We start from the raw sequence: 25,801 nt of genomic DNA on the forward strand, positions 1-25,801 counted from the left end.
ACATCTAGTTTTGCTTTTCCATTTTTTGGTTAGTATGATGCTGTTACAGTTTCTTTGGTGATACTGGGGTTTGATTACAGGGCCCTATGCTTGCTAGGCAGGCACTTTACCACTTGAGCCACACCCCCAGCCTGTTACGAAGTTTTTGTACAAATTTTTGGGTAGTTGTGTTTTTTGTTGTTGTTGTTCTATGCCTACAACAACAATTACCAGGCTGTTTTCCAAAGCACGTGCACTATCATGCTATTTTACCCTCCCACCCAGCATGAAGGGGGAGCCCAGTTTTTCCACATTCTTGCCAGCGCTGCTTCTCCTCTCTTAGAGCATCCTACCTGGTGTGAACAGACATCTTACCATGACTTGGTTTGCATTTCCTGGATAGCCATTTGAGTATCTCCTCTGGTAATGTCTACTCATAGTCTTTCCCCATTTTAAAATTTGCACTGTTTGTCCTTTTTATTGAGCTCTGGCTTTTTGTGTCTTCTAGAATCAAATCCTTTATGACATACATGATTTGTACAATTTTTCGTTCATTCAGTGGGTGCCCTTTCACTTTCTTGAAGGTGTCCTTTTAAAGCACAAATTTTCAATTTTGATGAAGTCCAATCTATTTTCTTTCATTGTTTGTGCTTATGGTGTCTTAGCTAAGACACCAGAGACCTAATCCAAGTCCAAAGATTCACTCTATTTTCTTCTAAGTTTTACAGCTTTATCTTTTACATTTAGGTCTTTGATTCATCTTGAGTTAATTCTTTTGCATTTGGATATCCAGTTGTTTCAGCACTATTTTCAGAAAGATGGATGAATTTTTTAAAGAGAATTTTTTCTGAAGAAAAAAATGACAAAAGGCAGAGTGGAAATTATAACCAATTACCCTAATCAAATATGAATGAATAATTTATTTTACTGTAAAGCATATTGTATCAGGTAAATCTGGTAAGACGGTGAGCCCTTTTACAAGTGAAGAGTAACTGTCTGGGCTAAAAGCAGTGATAGAAATATTCTCATCTTCAGCATTTGTCTGCCTGATTAATCCAGCACTTAAAAGAAATAATGCAAAACAGTAATTTCTTCAAATACAGGTTGTATTCGTACATTTTCAAAAGTAACAGCAAAGAGCAATAGGCACTATAGATGTGAACCTTGCCTTAAATAACGATCAGGCACAAAACTTGTATAAGCAGTAAATTAAAGGTAGTGATTGCAAATAAAACCCCCATAATATTCATTTCTCGTCAGTAGGCTTTACATAAAATGTTCCACCACACTGATGGTACTTCAAATTGTAAGCTTCTGTTTGAGGTACAATAAACAAATAGATCAATGTACTTTTTAAGTTTTCATATTAACTGTACCTTGTGAAGAATATGCTTTTGTTTCTTCTTTTATCCATTAGCATATTCCCATTTTTGAAACTACGTACCACATGCTTTCAGATGTATCTTTCCCATGCAGGTGTACGAGAATGGAGACTGTTGTCCTTAGTAGGCATCCACCTTCAGATTTAAACCTAAGTTCCCACCCAAAATTATATAATTAAAATAAAGTTTTTCACACCCATTCTTAACTTGAGCTGCAACCCTAGCCCCCTCCGCACCCATTCTCAACTGACCATCTTTTTCCAGTTTATTAAGTGTGTGCTGGCATTCCATTACTCATTCAACGATGAACGTTTCATTATTCATTCAACAATGAATGTTTCATTGTTTTAGCCTCCCTGCAAACACAAGTAGACCTTAGAAAGGACAGAAGTTGAACTAAAGGCTCCTCCCCATTTCTGCTGAACACAGCTTTCCCAACAGGAGTCACGTAAGTATCCATCTTCCTATATCATTCAAAAGTAATATTTCACAGCTCAGGGACTTGGAGAGTGAAAATTGTATTACCTATGTTTTTCCCAGACTGTACTCCCCAGCCTGGCTACAACATAAGGAACCATCTTCATGGTGATGTACTTACCTTTCTGCCTGACAAAATATTTCTATTTTGAGGCACCCTGAAACAAGGGGATTTTTGTGGCATTTGATGTTTTGCTTTAGCCTAACTTTTAGACAACAATCAAGCCAGCAGTGGAGGCTTATGCCTGTAATCCCAGCTACTTGGGAGGTGGAGATCAGAAAATCACAGTTTGATGCCAGTCTGGGCAAAAAGTTAGCGAGGGGAAAAAAAACTGGGTGTGGTGGCATGTGCCTGTGACCTTCATGGAGGAACATAGCAGCAAGGTCCTGGTCTAGGCCTGCCCAGGCAAAAAAAAAAAAAAAAAAGGGAGACTCTGTCTGAAAAATAACTAAAGCAAAAAGGATTGGCTAGGGGTGTGGTTTAAGTGGTGGAGTGCTTGTCTCACGAACACCAAGACCCTGAGTTCAAACCTCAGTTAAAAAAAATAAATTATATTCAAGGTTTTACAGGTACTTTGTCAGTACTGTTAAGAAATATAAACCAAAGCTTTTTGAAGGAAATGCAGCCTATAAAAGCAGTCAATGTTCAGGTGACTCAGATGTCATTGCTCTTTTTTCTTTTTCTTTTTTGAATTAGGCAGAAATTTCATTTCCAAGCTCTGCAAAGATCATTATGAAGTATCCTTCTAAAAGTGTCCCAAATTCAATCAGAGGCACATCACCCAAGCCAAACACTCATGACATGAAGAATTCTTCTAGGTTGTAGTTTTTCACATTACTTTGTGTTTAACCTTCTGCAATGTTCTGTATGTACATCATATTGTAAACATTTTTGAAAGACATAAAATAATGCAGTGGTTTTTTAAGCATACAAAGGAACTTAGCATAAAAAGATCCAATCTGCTTCATACACACGATGGAGCAACTTAACACACAATATTTTTCTTTTCAAACAAGTTTGCTAAGAAACATCTCCCAAATTTAGTGTTAAAAATAAAACAAGTGGGATTGTCATTTAAAAAAATTAAAAACAACAATCTGCTCATGTACAAAAATGAAGACATCATTTGATTAGTAAAGCTTATTCTCCCCTAATTTTACACTTTCCTGTCCTCTTTTACTAATTGTAAATTCATGAGAAAAGAACCAATTTTATGGTATAAAAATCTTAGGAATAAGTTACAAATACTCATCTTTTGGTAAACAAAAATGTTTCCTTCCTAAAATGTAAACATCCAGTAAATAAAACATATGATAATCCAGGTTTAGCAACACCGGTAATTGCCTCGTGAAAGAGGTGCATGTTGATGTATTTGGTGATAATGTTGTCTGTCTTGACATAAAATGCTTCAGCAAAAAGAACTAGTCTATTATTATTTAAAACTGTATTCTTTCACTCCATTTTCTTATTTGAGCAGAAAATTCTTTAATTTCTATGGAATTTTGGTTATAGGACCAGGCCACAGAAAAAGTGTGAAAGTTCAAATAGTCACTTGGTTTTCTTGAGACTTGGAGGCAGTCATTCATCCCTTTGTGTTTGAAGGCTTTCCTCACTGGACTTCTTCCCTTCCATCTTCACAGCAAGGTACAGGGTCTGTGCTCCCGAAGTGACTGCTTCAAGCTGGAACAACCGACCAGCAGGTCATCCTGGCAGGCACTCTGTACGTGGTACCCCTGATGCTCTGCAGCTGTCAGGCCTCGATCCATTCCACACCAGCGTCCACTTTGGGCCCAGGAAGACATGGTGGTGCTGGGCTGGGCTTACATTACTCCTTGAGCTAAAACAGTCACATTACTGTTTTCTAGGAGTAACTTCAAAAGTAGCACCTGTTGGTTGTCTATTCCTGTAGAGTTACTACTTTGTATACTTTGGAAAATTCCTCATAAATGCTGTAAGCCACACTGAAGTATGAGGAGATTTTATGATATGCATTAAATCAGAATTGCAAACTTGTCCACTGTGCAGAATGATCAATTTATAAAATGTTAAAATGAACTTTTTAAAAAAAGTTGACCAAGTATTGTTAATGAAAAGGTTCATACATTTTAGGTTTCTCATTTGAAGGGCTATCCATTATGAATTTATTGGTATTAGCAAAATTACAATGTCTGTAATCCAGTAAAGATGACAGTGCCTTGGCAAAGTTTTCATTTCAATTCTTTCTGAATGATTTGCTAAGGGGAACTGAGCTACGTTTTAAACGCTTAATACTTAAACAGATTATCCTTTAGCAACTTTGTAAAATGATTGATGGCACACCTTTCCCCATCAAAGAGATGCTCATCTAAATCTATAAAAAGGTCAGAACACCTGGAAAGCTCGCTTGGTATTTTCTGTTGGACCCCCAACTCCCTTCTTTCAAACACTTCCATTCTTGAGTGGGTTCTTACAGCTGCTCACAAATATTTATGACTTGACACAGATTTTCTGAAGGAAAAAGCAAACCATTCTTTTAAACGCATAATGGTGACCCAGTTTTAGAGCCTTTGAGGTCTGACGCTTACAGTGTACTGATAAAGTCTTCACAAGTTAAAAGAGCTCATAACCTATTTACGACGTGTCCAGCACAATAAGTAAGATTTCACCTGATCTGACAGGTCTGGTAATGCTTCACTTAGTAAACAATTCGACCAGTCTTGGCAAATATCCTCTGTGTGGAAGAAAGACTTAACACTGACACCATAATGACTATGAACTTTCCGAAGGGACAAGTCTTTCCTTTGAGCAACTGAAATGTTGAAGATGTTTACTACACTTAGAAAAACGTCTATCCTGAAATCTGTATCTGGTCTTAAAGTTATGGTAAGCTTTTTGGAATACCATGCAAGTAAGGCTACAACTACTGGTTACAAATACCTCCCTGCCTATGCATCTTAAGAAGCAATTCCAAATGATCTTGACTGAGTTTGTAAGTGAGAAGACAGGGAAAAGCCATGATCTTTGGGGAAACATAGTTTGGTAGAGCCATTTTAAACTCTGAGCATAAGCAAAAATCTCAGGAATCCTTGTTTTCATTTACTTTTAATGATCTGATTATTGCCAGTGTCAGGTGAAAATGTAAGAAAAACAGTCTTGGCTTCAGTTACTACATGATTTGTTTTCCTAACAGTTTCAAGCAATAAAGGTCCTTTAAGACTCCTTCTATAACAGTTCCTACTATTAAAAATGTCAGATTGTTAACTAAGCACAAAAAAATAGATGGTGCCATCAGAATTTTGCAAAGGAGGCAGGCCTACTGGCTGCAAATATTCAAATGTGCTGGCTGCACTGTCACTGAGGAGCTGGGCAGCACAACTGATTTGCAGTACAATTGTGATTCTTCAGATTTGAATGTCTACATGGGATTCCTTCCATTTTTGATAATTATTGTTCTAGTGCTACTAACTCCACAAGGTGTGGCCAATGTGCTGTGCCATCAATAAATTAAGTGTTTTGAAAATTCTGAAATGCATTTATTAATTTCAACAAGTGGCAAGAATCAAAGACGTGTGCAATCTGCTGGCTAGAAGTTGCAAAATGCTGAAATGTGCATTTCATATAGTCTCCGTTGAGATGTATCCCCAGTGCTTTTGCCACTTGAACATCGAGAGCCATAGCATCAGACCTAACGGTCAGGACCATGGTCCCCATGCCAATAGTCAGACGAAGCAGCTGAGCTTTCCACTATCCAGATGCTGTTTGCAAAATGATACCCAAACGGTGTTCTCCAATGATCAAAACTACCCACTGCCATTAACAAATAGGTTTTGGAGGCAAGTGGAGTTTCACTGGCGTCAAGTTTTCCAAGACCAAAGTCCATAAACCCACGGGAACTCTGACTGCTGGGATCCCACTGAAGTTGCTGGTTGAAATACACCTTTTATTATTAATAAACAATACTGATCCAGTGGGCCACCTTTCTCTACTCTTTATGGAAGAAAAGAAAAAATGTTGCTTTGAGACCTGGCCTGGGACATCATGTGAGTGACCACCTAGAAAGTATAAAAAGTATAAAACTTACATGAAGAATTAAATAGACGAAAGGGAAAATGCCTCCAATAGTACAAAGTTGCCTCAAATCCCTGCAGAATTCTATAAAGCCAACAAGTATCCAAGTAATACAATCCCAAGCCTGTGCTCAGTTATAAGATCACTGTGAAACTGAGACACAGAAGTAGTATCTTTAGATGCAAATATACAACATAATTTTAAATTATTCTTTGAAAAGGATACAAATCAACTACTCAGATTATCTTAATTGCCCTTTTGATAATGTAGTTGATACACCAGTCTTACCTGTGAATTCACTGAAATAGGAAAGCTGTTGGATGGGAAGGAAACTCTGAGAACATCTAGTACATATACCTCATTTTATAGATGAGCAAAATGGGACAAAAGGACAGGTTCAGTGACTTGGCCTATATTTGCTGTTGGTTATGAACAAATAGAAAACTGAGCTTCCTAATATCCAGGGGTTCAGTCCTTTCTCACTGTACAGCCTCAAAATTACATATTCAGTGGCTTTAAGGTGTCTGTATCCATTTGCCCTCATACGACATACCCATATTACCACCTCAGTTCTCACACAGTATCCCTGACCTTCAGACTGCTGATTAGTTGTTCCTGTTACTGATAGTGTCTATCATTAGAATTCTTTCAAATTCTTCCTTGTAATTTACTTTCTGATTTGTTGGAGGGCTGGGAAGGAAACTGTCACATTTTACAGTTGTCTAAAGGAGATTAAATGGAGTCTGAAGTAGAGAGACTGAGGTTTTCACCTGCAACTGAGGTATACACTTTTGTAAGTCAACTGTTTCTATCTTTTTTTTTTAAGTTAAATTACTGAATTTTTCAGTACATGGTAGGTAGCCATTTCTTCTTAGACAGCTGACTTCTATTTAATTGAGATTTTGATGAACCTCCCTAAGCATTTCAGAACAGGACTTTCCAAATAGTTTAGCTGCAATCTAGAAGTTTACAAATAAAACTCACCCATACCATTTGTAAGTGCACCTTTCATGACCTTTCATCTATATGAAATATATTACATATACACTTTTTTTTGGGTGGCACTGGGGATTGAACTCAGGGCCTCATACTTGCTAGGCAGGCTCTCTACCACTTGAGCCACTCTGCCAGCCCTATATACACGGTATGTACACTGTAAGGGCAATTATGATACACTAAATTCATTTTGCGCAGCTAACGGTTTGGAAAAATGGTTATAGGATGCAAAAGACATACTTTGACTGCAATTAGCGCGTCTATTTAGGATACAACAGTATTTATTGGTCATACTGAAAAATAGGACAAAATAGTAAGACAATGAGAAAATAAAACAGTGGTATTATAGCCCGCTAGGATGTTGAAAACCCTTCACAAATTTTAATTAATTTTTTTACATTAAAATTCTCAAGTGATGGCAAAGATGCAAATGTGTCACATATGCAAGCGTATGTAAGAGCTGGTGGGCTGGCTCAAAGTGGTACAGTGCCTGCTTAGAAAGCTTGAGGCCCTGAGTTCCAATCCCAGTTTCACCAAAACAAAAGAAAACAAAAGACAAGAATATGTAATAAAACTACTTAATGTCTCTGTGTAAAAGTTTTATTTTAAATGGGGTTTAAAAAACAAAAACACCTGGGCTTGTTTTCTAAATAGAAATCTAAATGGTATCTCGATGTCCATAAGTACCACAACAATGTCTTGAAAATCAAGAGGTAGATATTTGGACTTAATTTTTTAAAGTTTTTATAACTAAGAGTGAAAACAAGTTTGTGAGTTAGAGTGGTGAAGGGAGGCAACTGCTTTCTCTTAAATCTTTTTTCTTCCCTGAAAATGAAAAATTATTTTCTGAACATGAAAGATGACATTATTATGATGAAAGCTAAACAATACAGAAAGTGTAAACAAAATAAAAATCGCAGCTAATATTCCAGGGCGTCCTCCCATGTGTCTTTATGTATACATACCAACATTTTTTCACTTATAATAATATTATAGAAAAAATTTTACATGTCCTTAAATATCAACCGATAGGAACATTTTAAATGTTAAAAATGCTAATACCACAGTATAGTTAAGCCACAAATAGCTAAACTGTAGTGAAGGATATTTAAGTTGTTTCAAGTTTTAGACAGTGTCAACAGTGCCATAATGTGTGTGCACATACACGGCACACGCTCACGTTTATGTCACCTACGTAACCCCTGGGGCACAGAGGCACATCGTTTACTTACGTACTGTGACATATGCACTCAACTTTAGTAAGAAATTAAAAACAAATTTCCAATTCCAGGTGCACATTAATTCGGTGGGTCAATTTAAAATTCATGTTTGTAAACTGTCTTTCACAAAGTTGTTATTTACATTCTCCTCAACTATCCCTATGATGCTTTGAAGTCAGTGGGAGGCTTAAAACTGCTCAGGAAAAATGTAGTCGTAGAGATCCTAATGCTGAGTTGTCTGTTTTTCTGTAAACTACAGGTTCCTTTCACTGTCTTGTTTACTTTTTTTTTTTTTTTTTTGGTGCGGCTGGGGTTTGAACTCAGTGTTTCATGCTTGGACAGCAGGCGCTCTACAACTTAAGCCACTTCTCCAGTCCTATTGTTTACTTTTGAATCTCTGTCAACATCTAACATATAGAGGGAGTTAATTCTCTAAAGTCTAATGAATATCAAACATAGAAAATTAGAACTAGGAAGTATAAATGAGGAATAACCATGCTAGTATTTTCTATTTATGATCAAGATCATACTTAATGTACCATCATTAAAATAAGGAAGACTAAGGCTGTTATGACAATTTCTTTTTCAAAAATTTTTTTCCTTTTATCATTTTTACATTTACTTGCTTTGTGTATACACTGTTTGTGCCACCTCCCCTCTCCCTTCCTGCTTCCAGGCAGAACCTGTTCTGCCCTCTTCTCGGATTTTGTTGAAGAAAAAACTTAAGAGATAATGAGAAAGACAAAGTGTTTTTGCTAGTTTACTGCAGCACTATTTACAGTAGCCAAGCTATGCAAACAGCAAGACACCCCACAACTGACAAATGGATCACAAAAATGTGGTATTTATACACAATGGAATTTTACTCAGCCACAAAGAAGAATGAAATTTGATCATTCGCAGGTAAATGGATGGAACTGGAGATCATCATCTTAAGCTCAGAAGGCCAAAAATCGCATGTTCTCCCTCATATGTGGATTATAGACCTAAAATAAATGCAGGAATATTATTGGACACGGGTCACACACTAAGGGGAGAACACATACAGGAGGAATAGGGAAAGGGAAGGAAACCAAAACTTGAATGTGGTTGATGTGCTCACTGTTGAGGAGCCAATAAAGTAATCTTAAACTGGCAGAGGCCACTATGGGAAGGGGACCAGGAAGTAGCGAAGAGGTCTAGTAGAAATGAACCAATGTGAGTTGTTAGGACAATTTCAAACAGTTTGTGAAAACAAGTTACCTTTAAGAGCCAAATCCCTACCATAGTAAAAAGCACAGGTCTGGGATAATTGTGGATTTATAGAATTCAGGGAGAAGTGAAAAGGATCTAACACCAGTGAAGAAAAAATTAGAGGTGTCTGATGTAGCTAAGAATTAGAGAAAGACATATGACAAGTAGAAATTAGTGAGTGAGGTACCCATTTAACCAAACCAAAGGTTTAAAAATATTAAATCTGGTGGGATCTGCAGTCATCAAACTGTTAAATATCTACTTATTTTTCCGTCAGTATGGAAGGAAAACCCCAACAGTTTTGACCACGAATCTGGTGCTACATCTTCCCAGTAATTTGCTCTTCTGGTCTCTGAACACGTTCTCCTTCTTCCCGCAACTTCTAATGCCTCCCTCCCCAATGCCTTCCTCTACTAAAAGTTCGAGTTCATTGAGAAAGAGGCCATCCAATCAAAATGCATTTCCTGCCACCAACCCTATTACTCTGTTTCTGCCTTTCTTTCTGATCCAGTGGATGAACGATCCCCATTCCTAAGTAAGGTCACACTTCCCTCCATAATGGTGTTGGATGTCAGCCTCCTGCAATTATCCTTGCTTTGGGGCCCTACCATGTTTTTCTCTTCTGAAGCATTCCCAGGAGCCTGCCAACAGGCTGGAGTACCTGCCTATCTACAAACACCCTCCCAGCTACATATGAACCCATTTTCTGCCCTGTCCTTCATAGCAAAACTCCGTGAAAGAGTCCATAATTATTTTTTAAATGTTTTTATTAGTTTATAATAGTTACAAATGTCATTGTGACATTTCCATATATGCACATAATGTATCTCAGTTTGGTTCACCCCATGTTATTCTCCCTCTTAAAATGACTTCAACAGGTTTCAGCATTCCATATTCATACGTGTGCAGAAAACACATCGACTATTTCCACCCTCCTTTACCCTGCCCCTCCCACTAGTGCCCTCCCCTCAGCATGACCTGTTTCACATTCCTGTCCTTCGTTGTCTTAGTGTCTGTTTATTGCCCAGTGGGGTTTTGCCTTGGTATTTTACCTGTAATATATGGTACTTTAGCCAGTCAAACCCCCTTTATTACTCTCCGTTACCCTTTTCCCCCATTGCGTATTGTTTAGCAGTCTTCAGTGTTTGTTGTCCCATTTCCACACAGATGTGATATATTTCATTACTATTTGCTATCATTCTTCTTTCCCTCCTCCCCTAGTCTTCTCTGATAGTCCATTATTGGAAATGTGTTCTATATATATATTCTGTAATAATAATGCCTGTATTTGGGTTTATCTTCAACATATGAGAGACAATGTGACCTTCGTCTTTCTGAACCTGGCTCACTTCACTTAACATGATACTCTCTAGTTCCATCCATTACCTGCAAACAACCCACTTTTGGGGGCATGTTTGTATGTATATGTAATATTACTTGTGTTTGTATTGGACATATATTCCACATATGACAGAAAACATGAAGTTCTTGGCTTTCTAAACCTGGCTAACTTTACTTAAGATGATGTTCTCCAGTTCTATCCATTTACCTGAAAATGACAAAATTTCATTCTTCTTTATGGCTGAGTAATATTCCATTGTGTATATATACCATATTTCCTTATTCCACTCATTGATTATAGAGCACCTGGGCTGTTTCCATGGCTTAGCTATTGTGAATAATGCTACAATAAACATGGGTGTGCAGGTGCCTTTATTGTATCCTAACACATTCCTTCAGATATGTGGACAGGAGTGGGATTGCTGGATCATATGGCAGTTCTTTTTAGTTTTTTTGAGGAGGCTTTACATTGCTTTCCAGGGTGAATGTACTAATTTACATTCCCACCAACAGTGTATAAGGTTTCCTTTTAACCCTCATCCTTGTAAATATTTGTTGTTGCTTGTGTTCATGATGATAACCATTCTAATAGGAGGTGGACTCTTAATGTGGTTTTGATTTGCATTTTGTTTATGGCCAGAGATGTTGTATACTCCCTCATGTGTTTTTTGGCCACTTGGACTTCTTCCTTTGAAAGAGCTCTGCTCAGTTCATTTTTCCAGTTTTTTTATTGGGTCATTGATTTTTGGGAGTTTAGTTTTTCCCTGTAAATTGTGTTTTTTTTTCTTGGTACTGGGATTTGAACTCAGGGCCTACACCTTGAGCCACTCCACCAGCCCCTTTTTTGTGAAGGGTTTTGTGAGATAGGGTCTTGTGAACTATTTGCCTGGGCTGGCTTTGAACTGCAATCCCCCTGATCTCTGTCTCCTGAGCAGTTAGGACTACAGGGGTGAGCCACCAGTGCCTGCCTAAATTCTGGTTACTAATCTTTTGTCAGATGTATAGCTGGCAAAGATTTTTCTCCCATTCCATGGGCTGCCTTTTCGTCCAGTGACCATCTCCTTTGCTGTGCAGAAGCTTTTTAGTTTCACGTACTTGCTTCTCCACCTTCTAGTGTTTCTTGACCCCACTCAAGCCATGTTTACCTTAAATATATTGATTATAAAGATCTAATACCTAAGCAAAGCTGCATTAGAAATAGATAAAATGTTTTTAATCAGTTAAAACCAAAAACAAGTGTTTGACCATTCAGATTTGTTTAGGATAAAATCTAGGTAACCATTAATATATGAGAGTAATATATTGCTTGTCTAGTATTGTGAGGCCCTGAGTTCAAACTTCAGTACTGCCAATAATAATAATAATAATAATAATAATAATAATATATGCCATTAAAACAAAGTTTTGTTGAAAGATAAACAGATTTTTAAAAGTCTAGGCTGGAGGTTGTAGCTCAGTAGTAGAACACTTGCCAAGCATGAGGCCCTGGATTCAATCACCAGCACTGCAAAAAGAAAAAATGTCTGGGAGAATACATGCCAAACTGCTAACAAAAGTTACCTTGTGAGATTATGGGAAAGGAAGGATTACAACAGCTTTAATTTTCTGGTATTTACAAACTTACATATTGTTTGAATGTTTTATAACAAGCATGCATTGTTATAGCTGTAAATAATGTACCTTAGTTATAGCCAAAGTACCCAAAGAAATAAGGAACTGTGTTAGTACTGGAATTATAAAACTAAAATAATCTGGGTGGCAGTGGCTCACACCTATAATCCTAGCTACATAGGAGGGCCAGCCCAGGCGAGCAGTTTGCAAGATCTTATCTCAAAAATATCCAATACAAAACACGGCTGGCAGAGTGGCTCATGTAGTAGAGTGGCTGCATAGCAAATATGAGGCCCTGAGTGCAAACCCCAGTACCACACAAATTCAAAAACCCTAAACATATATGTTCTAGCAACGATTACAAAGAGCAAAATCACATGAAGAGAGGAAAGATAAGTGTGAGTTGTAATTGCCAGGAAAGATGTAGTCTAGCGAGGAGTGGATGTGGAACCATGGGAAATGAAGATGAGAAGAGAAGGTCTTCCACAAACCATAGTAAGATACAGTAAGCAATGTTTTACATTAAAAAAATGCAGAAGAATAGAGTAAAAAACTTGTGTGAAGAGAAAATATTAATGCAGTATTGCAGTGTCTAAAAAAATACCTCTTACTTAGTAGGTGGTCATTTATGAGTAAGTATAATATCTAGTCTGAATGGTAAGTCTTATATACAAATATTCATCTCAATATATGAAAGAGCATTACAACAAAAAATGGAGCAGAGCTAAGTAAAGTAGGACTGCCTGATACTATGCAGCTATTAAAACTTTATCTATTTATAGCTGTATATACATACATAATTTTTTTGTCAATATTGATGTTTGAACTCAGGGCTCATGCTTGTAAGGCTACTCCTACTGCTTGAGCCCTACCTCCAGCAAAACTTATCTATACTTCAAAACAGCGTGGTTGAAGCACATATAAATAAATGATAAAAGGCAGTTAGAAGTGCATGGAAGCAACACTAGGAATCTCTCTGTATAGCTATCTTTATCTCAAACTAGCAAAAACGCTACGTCTTTCTTATTACTGCCTATGTAGTCTCTTCAACAAAATCGGAGAACAAGAGGGCAGAACAGGTTCAGCATGGAAGTGGGGTGGAGGGAGCACAAATGATAAAATAAAAGAAGAAAAAGAGAAATGTATATAAAAGAGACTACAAGGAAATATTCTAATTTCTTCTGTTTTTGAGTATAGCCTAGGCCTAGCCTTGTACTTGCTATCCTCCTGCCTCAACCACCCAAATGCTGGGATTATAGGCACATACCACAAAGCCCAGTTTAATTAAGTACACTTCTGGATTTTTCTTTGGGGGTGGGTGAGGTACTAGGTTTGAACTCACAGCCTTGAACCTAGGGCCTTACACATTCTGAGTAAGTAGTCTACCCCTGAGCTATACCTAACAAAGAAATGCTGTAAATGCTAATTGCTTATATATAATACATCGAAATAATGAATTTTTCCTTCCTATTCTCTCATTCCTTAATTTTTATTAGCATTATTTTAATAGCATAGATGGAATCTGTAAAACTGGGGATAAGAACAATAAAGACTGAGTATTAAATTTATATGACACTCCTACAAAGTTACTGTGTTATTTTCTTCACACTGAGAAATATAAATATAGCTATATATTTCAGCCAAAAATCCTGGACATCCTCCACTGGCATCCACTATAGTGCCTATGAAAAACGCAGACTTTTCTGTTTTGCCTCAGAACAATGGCAATCCAGAACTGTTCTAGATTTTCTAGGAGAATCAGATATTAGAACTGCTGATGTATACTAGACATCCCAATATTTCAAATTTTATCACCAGAGTACAACATTTGGGAAATGTAAAAAAACTTGTCAGGCTATGTGTCTTAATTTTCTTTTCTTTTCTTTTTTTTTGGCAGTACTGGGGTTTGAACTCAGGGCTTACACCTTGAGCCACTCCACCAGCCTTTTTTGTGATGGGTTTTTTTGAGATAGGATCTCTTAAACTATCTTCCCAGGCTGCCTTCAAACCATGATCTTCCTGATCTCTGCCTCCTGAGTAGCTAGGATTGCAGGCGTGAGCCACTGGTGCCTGTCTGTCTGAATTTTCTTGGTGAAAATACTGCTGTTGTGGTAATATACAAATACTCCTTAGGACTATGAGAGTGGTTCAAGTGGTAGAACGCTTGCTTAGCAAGTGAGTTGCCCCTAAGTTCTATCCTACTACTGCAAAAACAGCAACAATAAAAACAATGTTTTTTAAAAAAGAGAAAATGGACTAATTAACGGGAGTAGGAATACTAATAGTCTTAACATGTAAAATGCAGTAAGAGAACACTGTATATGTTTCATTCAACATCAAAAAAGTAATTCATGGGATGGTGGAGTGGCTCAACTGGTAGAGCACCTGCCTAGCAAGTGTGAAGCCCTGAGTTCAAGCCCCAGTGCCATGCCCCCACCCCAAGGTAATTCATTGTATCCTGAGGGTGGCAGAATGAGGCAGCTTAGGAATCTTTCTTACATAATCATAGACATCGTACAGATGTAGAGTGTACATGCAAACTGTTTCATTTCTGTGGAGTACTCTGCTGTTTCTCTCCAATTACACAACTCCTACTTAACATCTCTTCAAAATATAAATACAGTCATGTTTGAACTGAATTTGTTCAGAGGTTAAGAGTGAATTAGGGTCCCATGACCAATAAGCCTTGATCATCTTGGATCATTCACTAAAGACAGGGAAGGAAAAAGTTTCAACTTGAATCATATTTTATTCATTTTCAGCTTTACTAGAAAGTTTCAGAGGAACACAGAAGAAAATGAAATATCCTAACCAAATTAACTCTCTGAATTAAGAGGACAATTTTTGTTTTACTTTGTTTCCTGGTTACTCTTGATCTGGAAGTGAAAATGTGGTATTAGAAACATTTCTGGGGATAGGGTACCACTCAGATTAAATAGACCATTTTGCCTCTCACTGAGAGAGAAAGTCCTCTGTTCCTGCGGGGCTCCTGCCATTACTGCCCAAAGTAACTACTTTTTCTAGAAACAGGATTTGTTTCTCTTTTCTAGAACATAAATCCAAAATCTTCGCTGTTTTATCAAAGAATAAATTGGCAATTCTTATTATGCCATTTTCCCAGGATTACATAAAGACTTAAGTTTTTTTTTTTCCCTTGTGCTACTGGGGCTTGAATTCAGGGCCTTCACCTTGAACCACTTCATCAGCACTCTTTTTTTAAAATTTTTTTTTGTGTGTGTATGTGTGTGAAGGGTTTTTCAAGATAGGGTCTCTCGAACTATCTGCCCAGGCTGGCTTTGAACAACTATACTCCTGATCTCTGCCTCCTTAGTAGTTAGGATTATAGGCATGAGCCACTGGCACCTGGCAAGTATTTTTTAAATATGGATTTACATATCTATGCCATAGATTTTAGAAAAAAATTGGAGACTGATAAAATTTCCAAGCTCAAAGAGATTTTGCAAATTATGTATTTCAACTCTATTGCAACAAGACTTTGGAATAAATTATGTAGCAATTAAAATCGTCTACAAAGAATTTGTAGCAGCATGGGTCAGAGCTATCATAAAGTGAAAGGTAGGGAAACTTGTATAAACCACATGACTTTTTTCTGGGTAGTGGGATTGTGCATTAATTTTATCATTTAAACATTTCTTTGCTTTTCCTATCATAAACATATTACTTTTATAATTGGAAAATCATGAAATATGAAAGAACTTTGATGATTATTTTTCATTCTTTTTCCTTTTCCTGCTGAGACTCTTCATGTTCCAGATAAAAGCATGTTTTTCTAAGTAATGGCAAAGTAAATACTTAGTGATTGTTCAGAAAAATAAAAAGCTGTTTTGTAAACTGTACAGGTTATTGGGTAAAATACCTGAAAACTTTGATCATAGCACACTGTGTTTCTTCATGAGTACTTTTTCTTCTTCATGTGCATCAATTAATTGTAAGCCCTTTCTCTTCTTGGTTATCCTGTCGTTTTTGGCAGAGGTAAGCCTTTCTTTAGACACTTGTAACAGTTGTTGCACCTCAGTGAGTTTCTCAGCATCTCTGCAGCAACTTCTTGAGAATTATCTGGAAATGACTGTTTTAGGTTTTGTCTTGCTTTAATTTTAAGGAATACACCTTCAGGAACCTGTGAAAGAAATATAAAACTAAGATTATTTTAGAAATCATCATACAGGAGATGATCTATAAAAAATACTACTGGATACAAAGCACTCATCTGGTTGCTATGGGAAGTTAGATATGAAAGAAGGGTCATAAGCTCTGAAGTGTTTTAAATGTGTAGTCTGCTATGAGCAGAGTTTAAGGTATTTTACAGAGTTCATAGTACATGCCTTTAAACAGAAATAATAATGTGATACTGAAAGTTTCTGAAATGAATTTCAGAACTATAGAAAGGAGGAAGTAATTTAGGAAAGCGCTCTGGAAGTGAGTTTTCTGTAGTTCTTTGAAGAAGCAATAACATAGTGTAATGGAGGGGACAGGGAAGTTACTTATGCAAAAAGAGATGGCATAGTAGATAGCGCAAGGGCTCTGAAAGTAAAACTGGCCTGGATTTGAATCCTAGTGCCCTAACTTATTAGTTGTCATTTAAACTGCAATGCCTTGTGTCCTTACCTATAAAATGTAAGTAATACAGGGCTGTTCTGAGGATATAATAATTTATGTAACCATAGTATGATACCTAGACCATCTTAGTCTCAATAAATTGTAGCTATTACTGATTTTACACAAAAAGCATGAAAGCAGGTCAATTTATCACATACAAATTAAATATATGTGGTTTGAAAAGAGAATTTCAGGTAGTTCAAAATGCATCAATTAATTACAGAAATAATTCAGTGGGCAGGCATGGTCAAAAATAACTCTGAGATACTCATAATTACTTTCAGAAAGAACAGGGGATTGGAAAGCCTGCGTTTATTTAAGCCTTCAAGACATTTGTCAGCTGTATGGGATTAGACACATCCCTCCATCTCCCAGCTTTCTCATAGGGCTGTACATGAGGCTACACCTGCATTCAGAAGCACTGCATAAACTGAAAATTGCTATCCAAAACCTGTTTTGTCCTAGGAAGAACTAATTCCATTTTCAGGGCATCATTTTACTATTCTAGGAGGACAATGATATTTGATCAAGAAAGAACAAACAGGGAATTGTTTTTCCAATAAAGGTGAAACAATTCCACTGCTTTTCACTGAGTTCTTTTCTGAACTAATGGCACCTGTTTGCAAAGCAGCTTTTCCACGGATTGGGTATCATCTCATAGCATGCAAGGAATCATCAGAAGTTGGCTGGTCTACCAAGTTACATCACTGGTTTTATTCCCAATGCAAAGCTTCCAGTTAGCATTACTCAAGTACTTTCTACATGGAGAACGCCATGAGAAAGGTTAGAAAATTCTGTCATTTAATCAGCATGATGAACAAATTTGGATTTGGGATATAATTAAATTGGCAGTAATAAGTAATTCTACTTTTAAAGCATTTACCTTATTATATTATAGATCTATATTTGTATATTGCAAGAACCACTAGAATTAAAATACATAATATATAGAGAGATATAGATAGAGATGTCTTAAAGACTGTTTTAGTCTTATAAAAACTCTTCAAGACAGGTTTTTATTACCTTACAGAGGAGAAAACCAAAACCAGCACCAAGTATAGACAATAGTAAACAGTGAATTGAAATTGGAATTCATGTCATGTACTTTCCTCTAGTGGAAGAAAAATCCTAAACCAATTATCACCTCATGTACACAACAAATTTGCTTATAATGTAATGGAATAATTCTCTTTTTCCTCTTTTATATTTCTTATGGAAATTTATCTTTGGCCCCAGCACATCAAATCTTTTCCAAAAAAGTGGCTAACAAACCTCCTGTACAATGGGTGCCTCTGGGGAAGGAGAAAAAGGGATTGAGGAATGAAGTTTATCTAGACGTGTAATTTAGTTATATTCTATATAGGAAAAGGAAAATCTGAAACAAGACAAAATGTTAACAGGTGCTTGTTAAGTCTCATTTTCTTCTTGTCAGTAAGGTTTAAAAATAGAAGTCATTTTAACAATGAAGGCAAAATACTTTTCCAAATTATCATACATATATTTCTTTGGTCATGAAATAAGTATCTTAATCTCTTTTTTGACACAGCAAAAAGAGAATGAGTTAGAGCATGAGTTAAATGGTCACTTTAATTTTTAAATTTTTAAAGTGCCAGTTCTACTTCACATTCAGCAATTTATGCTTCTGACACGCACCAATGATCATGCAGCAAGTCTCCACACCTCTGAGTCATTTTGATGACTAGAATATGCTCCTGTCCTATGTCCTTCACTGTTACACTGCTTTCCCAACTCTGGCGATGGTGCTGGGTGAAACTGGGGAAGGCTCAGTGGGTGCTGAAGCTTCCACAGGAGTTCACCAGGCAGCTTATACAACAGGTGCCCCAGGAACTAGGATTCCTCCAGGAAATACTATGCAAGCAGTGAAAATGGGCCACCCACAAGGGTCCTATGCAGAACCCTCACCTTCCAACAGAAGACTATCTACATGTCCACATGGCTTGCCAGTTGTTACAGGGTTATAGACAAGGTGCAAACAGACTAAGAATTTTTCTCTCACTTGTTTTGATAAAACTGTAAATTAATTCATTTTCCCATCTCTGTGTATATTATGTCATTTTCTCTAAATGCAGGTGAGCGTTTGGACCAAGAGCCAGGCTTTATGGCCAAGGGCGCTGGTAACAGAACTTGGCAGATGACACACAGATAGTTTCTGATGACATCTTTTGCTTGTGGCTCACTGATCCTGGCTTTACTTCCTGAAACCATGACACAATGTCAAGGCCAAATTTCCTTGTCAGACAAATGGTTCAAGAACCCCATCACACGCTTGGCATGGTGGCACATGTCTGTTATCCCAGCTACTCAGACGGTAGAGGGAGGAGTACCCGCAGCTGGAGGCCAGCTTGGGCAAAAAGTCAGACTTTAGCTCAAAAGCAAGCTGTAGTATAAGACATATGTCATCCCAGCTATGTGAGAGAAGGTGGGAGGATCATGGTCTAAGTTCACCCAGCAAAAGCACAAGACCCTATCTGAAAAATAACTCTAGCAGAACTGGGGGTGTGGCTCAAGTGGTACAGTGCTTGCCTAGCAAGTGGGAGGCACTGAGTTCAATACTCAGTTATCACCAAAAAAAAAAAAAAAGGTGCAAACAACAAGGAAATGAAAGAAGAAGCTGCACAGTGTTGGTGGCCCTTCACCACCTATGGCAGAAAAAAATGGAAAAATGAACTTTTGAAATCTGTGGGTCCAAAGTTTGTTTTCCTGGTAAATTCTTGCCAGTTGTGCACACTGGACCTTGTTCTTCTTTCATTTCCTTGTCATCTGTGGCTTTTATAGCCAGCTTGTGGAAAAATTTTGGGGTTTACAAAACCGTTTGACAGAGAATTTAGGGTTCTTTGCGCTTTTCACACCAGTTTGTGCAAACATTAAGCTTAAAAAACAAAAACCCAGGTATAATAGGAACTATGTTGTTTGCTTAAGAACAGGAAGTGCCAATTCTGTTTTGGAGTCCCTAGAGTTATTTGCAGCAGCTTTTTTGAGCTCATGTTTGTTTTGTTTTCTTGGTGAATTCACATTTTAGTTGTGGGCATTTAAACTGATATATTTTAATTCTGTTTGGCTTTCATTTGTTTGATTGGAGGGTTTTAAGGCTCAATATCTGGTTTTTCTTTTTGGCTAAGATAATCTGTTAAAATTACTTGGAGGATTGCTATTCAGCCAGTCCTCCACACAGACATCAAAAGAATTAGCTCACCCTCCCAGGAATGTGTAATAACTCTGCAGGAGGGCAACTATTGAGATTTAAACATTAGAATTTATTTTTCTAAACTTTTGCCCCATCCTTTAATTTTTGTTGTAGTATACATTAATACAGTACTTCATATATGTAGCTGAATAATTACTATACATATAAATCAGGGTTTTTTTTTTTTTTAGGAAGAGAGCTCCATGATCAAAAAGTTTGAAAATGCCCACTGTAGGTAAACTGATTATTCTCGCCTTCCATTACCTTTTTTGCTGAGCCCTCACTACAGACCTTTATTACCTTGTTCCTAGGATTACCCCAGTTGTGTTCTGACTTTTTCCTGTCTCTACTCTCTCCTTACAACTTCTTAGGTGTCAGGATGACAAACATGCTTCCTTGTCATTCATAGGCAGGTTCATTCAATGTACATGTACAGTAACAGAAATACCTGGGGGGGGGGTAGCTGGAGATGTAGTTCAGTGGTACAGTGCTTGTGGTACAGTGCTTGCCTAGCATGAACTGAGCTCTGGGTTCTATCCCAAGCACCACAAAAAAACACATAGAAGGAATGTAATTCAGATTGGGAAAGGGTGGATGAGGAGAGACTGCACAGAAAAACCTGGATTCTGTCTTTACAAAATTGAAGAACCCCAAGGAATTAAAATTCTTCCTTCAGGGAAGAAGTATGATAAAAAAAAATCTGCATTTTAGGAATACTGCTGCCAGGAATCAGGAAAATGGAATGAAGGGGAAAGAAATCAGGTTGGAAGAACCCAAGTAGACTACAAGGATGGGGAGAGTTTCAAGGAGCGCCCAATATGATTAAAAGCTAAAAACAGCTCAAGAGCACTGCAAAGTGCTCATTTATACTCAGCAAAGTTCTTGGGGACTGTCAGTACTGTGTCACTAGAGCAGTGGTCACATATACCTGGCGAGTGTAAGTTGAAAAGCCAATGGGGCATTAAGGATGTAGGTGGTTGCTCCTGTGTTTGAGGAGTCTATTTACAAAGAAAAGAGACGGTAATGCAATGATGCCACAGGCTCTTGAGCTTATGGTATCTGTGTTTAAAAGTGGAAGTAAGGGCCAGGTATGGTGGCTTAAGCCTGTAGTCCCAGCTATAAAGAAGATCACAAGCAAATGCATGAGACCCTATCTGAAAAACAAACTAAAAGCAAAAAGCACTTGGGGACATAGCTCAAGTGGGTAGAGCACTTGCACTAGGCCGTGAGTTCAAACTTCAGTACTACAAAAAACCAAACCAAACGAAACCAAACCAAAACAAAAAAACACTAGGAATATACCTCAACATGCTTTATTGGCAGAGTGATTGTCTAGCACCTGCAAGGCCCTGGTCAACCCTGCCACCCCCCTCCCCGCCATCCCGAAAAACTCATACAATTAAAAGAGCACAGATAGAGGAATCAGCACACAGTGGAGATTCTTTCAGTGGAATCGAAATCCTTGTAATTCGTCTCCACTCCTCTACCACGTATCTGCATTTCCCATCTCTACCTTTTCCCACGGTATTCCTACTTAGATGCTACCCTCCTCACTCCTGAAACTCTTTTTTCCTTTTTTCATAAAAATGCTTTCCACTTCTCTCTACATCTTATTTGTATCTTAACAGGCTGCTTCTTTGGGAGTATCACTCTGAGAATCTATTTTACCCACTTTTCTATTTCCCAGCATGCCTTCAACATTGATTTGAATGACCTATACCAATCAGGATCATAAATTTGAGTTCAGAGTGGATTGGTTTGAAATTCTGCCCCACTCCTGGGTCACATGAAACTTCCTTGCTACGACTAGATTCAGCCAAAATCGACAGCCTTGTAGAGTTCTAATACTCAACAATTTGCAATGTCAGGCAGTTCAGGCAACCACCACCTCACTACGAAGGAGCGCAGGCGGTCTAAAACAGTTCATCCAACTGCCCTCCCTTCCGTTTTCCTCATTTTCTTTCCACGGGAGGCCGGGGGGGGGGGGGTCTCGCAATGTAGCACAGGTTGGCCTAGAACTCGGGATTCTGCTGCCCCGCCTTCCAAATGCTAGGATTGGAGACGTGGACCGCCACATCGGCTCTGATCATCCCTTTAAATGACAAGACCACCAACAGCTAGCAAGATCCCTTTTGAGTAACCTCACTTTAACGCCACTAGGCAACCGTGGTCAGCAGGAAAAATACCCGCAACGTGGAGGTAAACACGGCCGACGGCGAGCAAAGACCCCTACTTGCTAGTTTGTCCAGTACCACTCCCCGCCCCACGTTGCGTGCATGTTGCGTCTACGTCACGACGTACCGCCAGGCCACGCCCACCTCCGGGTTCAGCTTGCCCCGCCCTCTAAGAACGTGGTGGCTCCCGTGGCTTCCCTCACATGCTCTGGTGGAGAGGCCGCGCTCGGCTCAGCTCGGTGTCTCAGATCCTGCAGCCCACTGCAAAGCAATTTCGGGCCTTCTTGTTACGTGAGGCACTACACTCAAGCGTCTACGGTAGCTTGACTTATAATAAGTTTTCTTTGTCGGGTCTCGGCGGCTCCAACCTTTATTTTTTGGAGGCGGGCTTTATAGGCGCGGGACTTCCACTTCATCTCTCCATAGGCGCAGCGCTTGACGCCGCTAACCAATCGCAGGCCAGATCGTGTCTCAGCAGCCAGTCAGGAAGGCCTGGAGCATTAAGACGCGCCTTCTCGCGGTTGCAGGGTGGATAATGGTGTTGCAGTGTCTTCCTTCTTTTGTTTCTGTCCTTGCTAGGGCTCAATCCGGCTTCATCGCTCTTTTTGTGGGGCCGAGCCTGAGCATGCGAAGCTGGGAGGCGGGTCCCTAAGTGAGGTGACCGCAGGGCTTGCGGATGGGTCTCCGAGCGCGGTCTCTAGAATGGACTGGAGACCGGGCGAGGAAGGGACCAGAGGGGGATGGAACAGTGCCCTGGAAATGGGAGGGCAGCGGCGGGAGATGCGAGTCGTTTCCTTGCCATTTCTCTTGTAGCTCTCGGAGGCCGGGGCACTGTACGAGCGTTGGCGTGTGTGATTCCAGAGGGGCTCGGATGAGGATGCGCCGAGTCGTAGTTCATCGGACCCCTTTTCTGCCACCGTGAGGGGCACGAGCAAACGCGGTAAGCACGGAGTCCTCCGGCGCGTTGGGGCCTGGCTGGTCAGCTGCGGTAATAGAGAGGCGGGCGAGGGGAGCACGGAGCAGTCAAGTGGTCGTGGTCGGGGTAGCTCTTAGGATTGAGAAGATTTTAGAACAGTGTCTTATTTTTACAACGTGAGATTTCCACCACTGTGCAAGAAAACGAGCCAGCTTAGACTATAGGCATAAGTTAGGCTATAGACTAAGTGGCTTTCTTTCTCCTGCATAGTGTTGGAGGCCACTTAGAAAACAGAAGTGTTTGTAACTTTTTAAAATTTCTTTCTCTAGCTGACGTAATTCCAAACTTCCATACCTAACAAGATTGCTTCCTTTCCCCCTTTTTATTTTCTCTAGATTCCAGTCTAAAAGATTCATGTCAAGGTGTTACTCACACCTACTTTACATTTTAATGTGCTTATATCTTACCTGAGTGACGTTAACAGAACTTTTGCTTATGTTTTCTTAAAAGTCACATGGACGCTGAGAGATGTGCAGGACAAATGCTTGCTTGGCTGTTTTATGTAGGAGATACATAGCAGAGGTTGAGATGAGTTAAAATACTATCAGGTAGTTGGACTATTCCTTTTCTAGTACTCAATTAAGACCCGAATTAGGCTATTAGTAATAACATTATTGTTTTCAGTTGTCTTTAAGGAAAACATTGGTTGTCATATTTTCGTAACAGTTTTATCTGGGATCTTGCTACAATGCCCAGGCTGGTCTTAAAACTAGGGCACAAGTTAGCCTCCCATCTCTGGAAAGTACAAGGCCTGGCCAATTTTAGAACATTTTCATCATCATCCTAAAAAGATTCTAAGCTGTTCCCTCTTCCATACAATCGCTGGAAACAACTAATTTGCATATAGTTTTGTGATTTTTTTTTTCCCACATAGCAGAATGTTTTCAGAATTCATGTTATAACAATTTCTTTTTATTGCAGAATTGTATTCCATTGTATGTATGTACCTACATTTTATTTCTCTATTCATCAGTTACACGTTTGGGTTAACAACTTTTGGCTATTAGGAATAATGATAATGTGAACATTAGTGTATAAGCTTTTGTGGACCTAAGTTTTTATTTCTCTTTATCATACACCTAATTGGAATTGCTGGGTCATATGGTAACTGTTTAACTTCATGAGCATCTGCCAGGCTGTTCTGACATGACTACATCATTTTACCTTCCTTACCAGTAGTGGATGAGGTTCCTATTTTGTCACATTTTCACAAGTGTGAGGTGAATGTTATTGTAGTTGGCACTTGTTAACGAATCAAAAAGTTTGTGGGAAACCTATTAGAGGTGCTCCTTGAGTTGGAGGCAGCGTCAAGATGAATTTCAGTCCTTGGCACATGCATTTTTGCTATCGTATGCATTCTTGGAAAAAAATGTTAAGCAAGATTACGCATTTGAAAGTAGAGTGCTGATTAGAGTTAGGGCAGACTGTTAACAATCTATGCAAGTTATCACTAAATTTTTAAAAAAGGTTAGTAACTGAAGTATTTTTATGCCTTCCTATCCCACTTAAGGGAGACAGCCATAGGGGATATTTAAAGAGCCAGAGTGGCTGATAGTCGCTGTAATCCTACCATGGAGGTGGAGCTTTAGGTTAATGGGTTCAGAAGAAGTGTAACCTGCTGAGGGCCAGTTAGAGAAGCTGTTGCAGCTAGGGAGGGAGCCAGTTCAGCATTTTGAATTGTCCTTTCTTCCCTGCCTAATTGTATTCCATCTGACAACTTCTAATTATTAGTTACAAATTAAAGCTTTACACTTTACACTGCTCTAGATCACTCGTAGAGTACTTCAGTATAAAGAAGTATGTAATGCAATCTTTTGTGGTTTTTTGTTGCTATTTACTTGGTTTTATTGGTGATATTGAGGATCTCAGTTTGATCATTTGTTTATATTTTTATTTACTTCAGTAACTTCATATCCAATGATTAAATCTTTTCACTGCTGTTCACATAATGAACTGTTGTGATTATTGAATACTTAAATGAGGATATGTAAGCTTTACCAAAGATAGTGCTATTGCAAAAGGCATTGACCATGCATAAAGTGATTTAAAAATACCTCTTTTTTCAGGAATTATACACTTGGAGGCATCTGGAAAAGATATGTGGATCTTGGAAGATAGTCTGAAATATGTAGGAAAGGTAGTGTATCTTTGTTCTAAATGTATTAAGTATTACTGGAACTGTAACTGTGACTTGGAAATGGAGGTTTGTCCAAGTAAAAAGAGAGAGTTGTGTTTGTTTTAGACAAAGTTTATTTCTCACTATAACCTTACAAAGGGAGACATAGACGTTTTGCATTCTAGGACTGGTAACTTGTTGAGCATTTATCCTTTTGTCAGATTGTTGGCTAGTTCTACCACAACCCATGTCTTGTCCTGCTGTAAGCGACTGGCATTCTTGTCAAGTTTTTCATCATTTGAATTTTCTCTAGTTGTTGCTTTAGAAAGCCTTGGGGTTTTAAATTTTGGTTACTAGCTTTAGACAGTTCTGAATCTTTTCATTTAATTCATAAGTTGTACATTTTGCTTTGTGGATGTGAATATG

The 25,801-nt window shown here is 38.5% G+C and overlaps 1 protein-coding gene and 1 long non-coding RNA gene across 3 annotated transcripts in view; one reads left to right on the forward strand and one right to left on the reverse strand.

Annotated features, from left to right (window-relative positions):
• Positions 1-8,343: 8,343 nt before the first annotated feature.
• Positions 8,344-22,538, reverse strand: LOC141410938 (uncharacterized). The gene is made up of 3 exons (XR_012435744.1): positions 22,411-22,538; positions 16,165-16,425; positions 8,344-9,088 (listed from the first exon to the last, which is right to left on the reverse strand). It is a non-coding gene; the product is annotated as an uncharacterized lncRNA (long non-coding RNA).
• Sec31a (SEC31 homolog A, COPII coat complex component) overlaps positions 22,460-25,801 on the forward strand; it is a 77,228-nt gene continuing 73,886 nt past the window's right edge. The window contains exons 1-3 of one of the 2 annotated variants that reach the window (XM_074041878.1): positions 22,460-22,601; positions 23,097-23,223; positions 25,326-25,396. The gene's annotated coding sequence lies outside the window, so the exon portion shown is untranslated. Of the gene's footprint in view, positions 22,602-22,775; positions 22,941-23,096; positions 23,224-25,325; positions 25,397-25,801 lie in introns of those variants that run through there. The other variant, XM_074041876.1, reaches the window with a different exon arrangement.

This window comes from Castor canadensis, chromosome 9 (genome assembly GCF_047511655.1).
Source record: "Castor canadensis chromosome 9, mCasCan1.hap1v2, whole genome shotgun sequence".
NCBI lineage: Eukaryota > Metazoa > Chordata > Mammalia > Rodentia > Castoridae > Castor > Castor canadensis.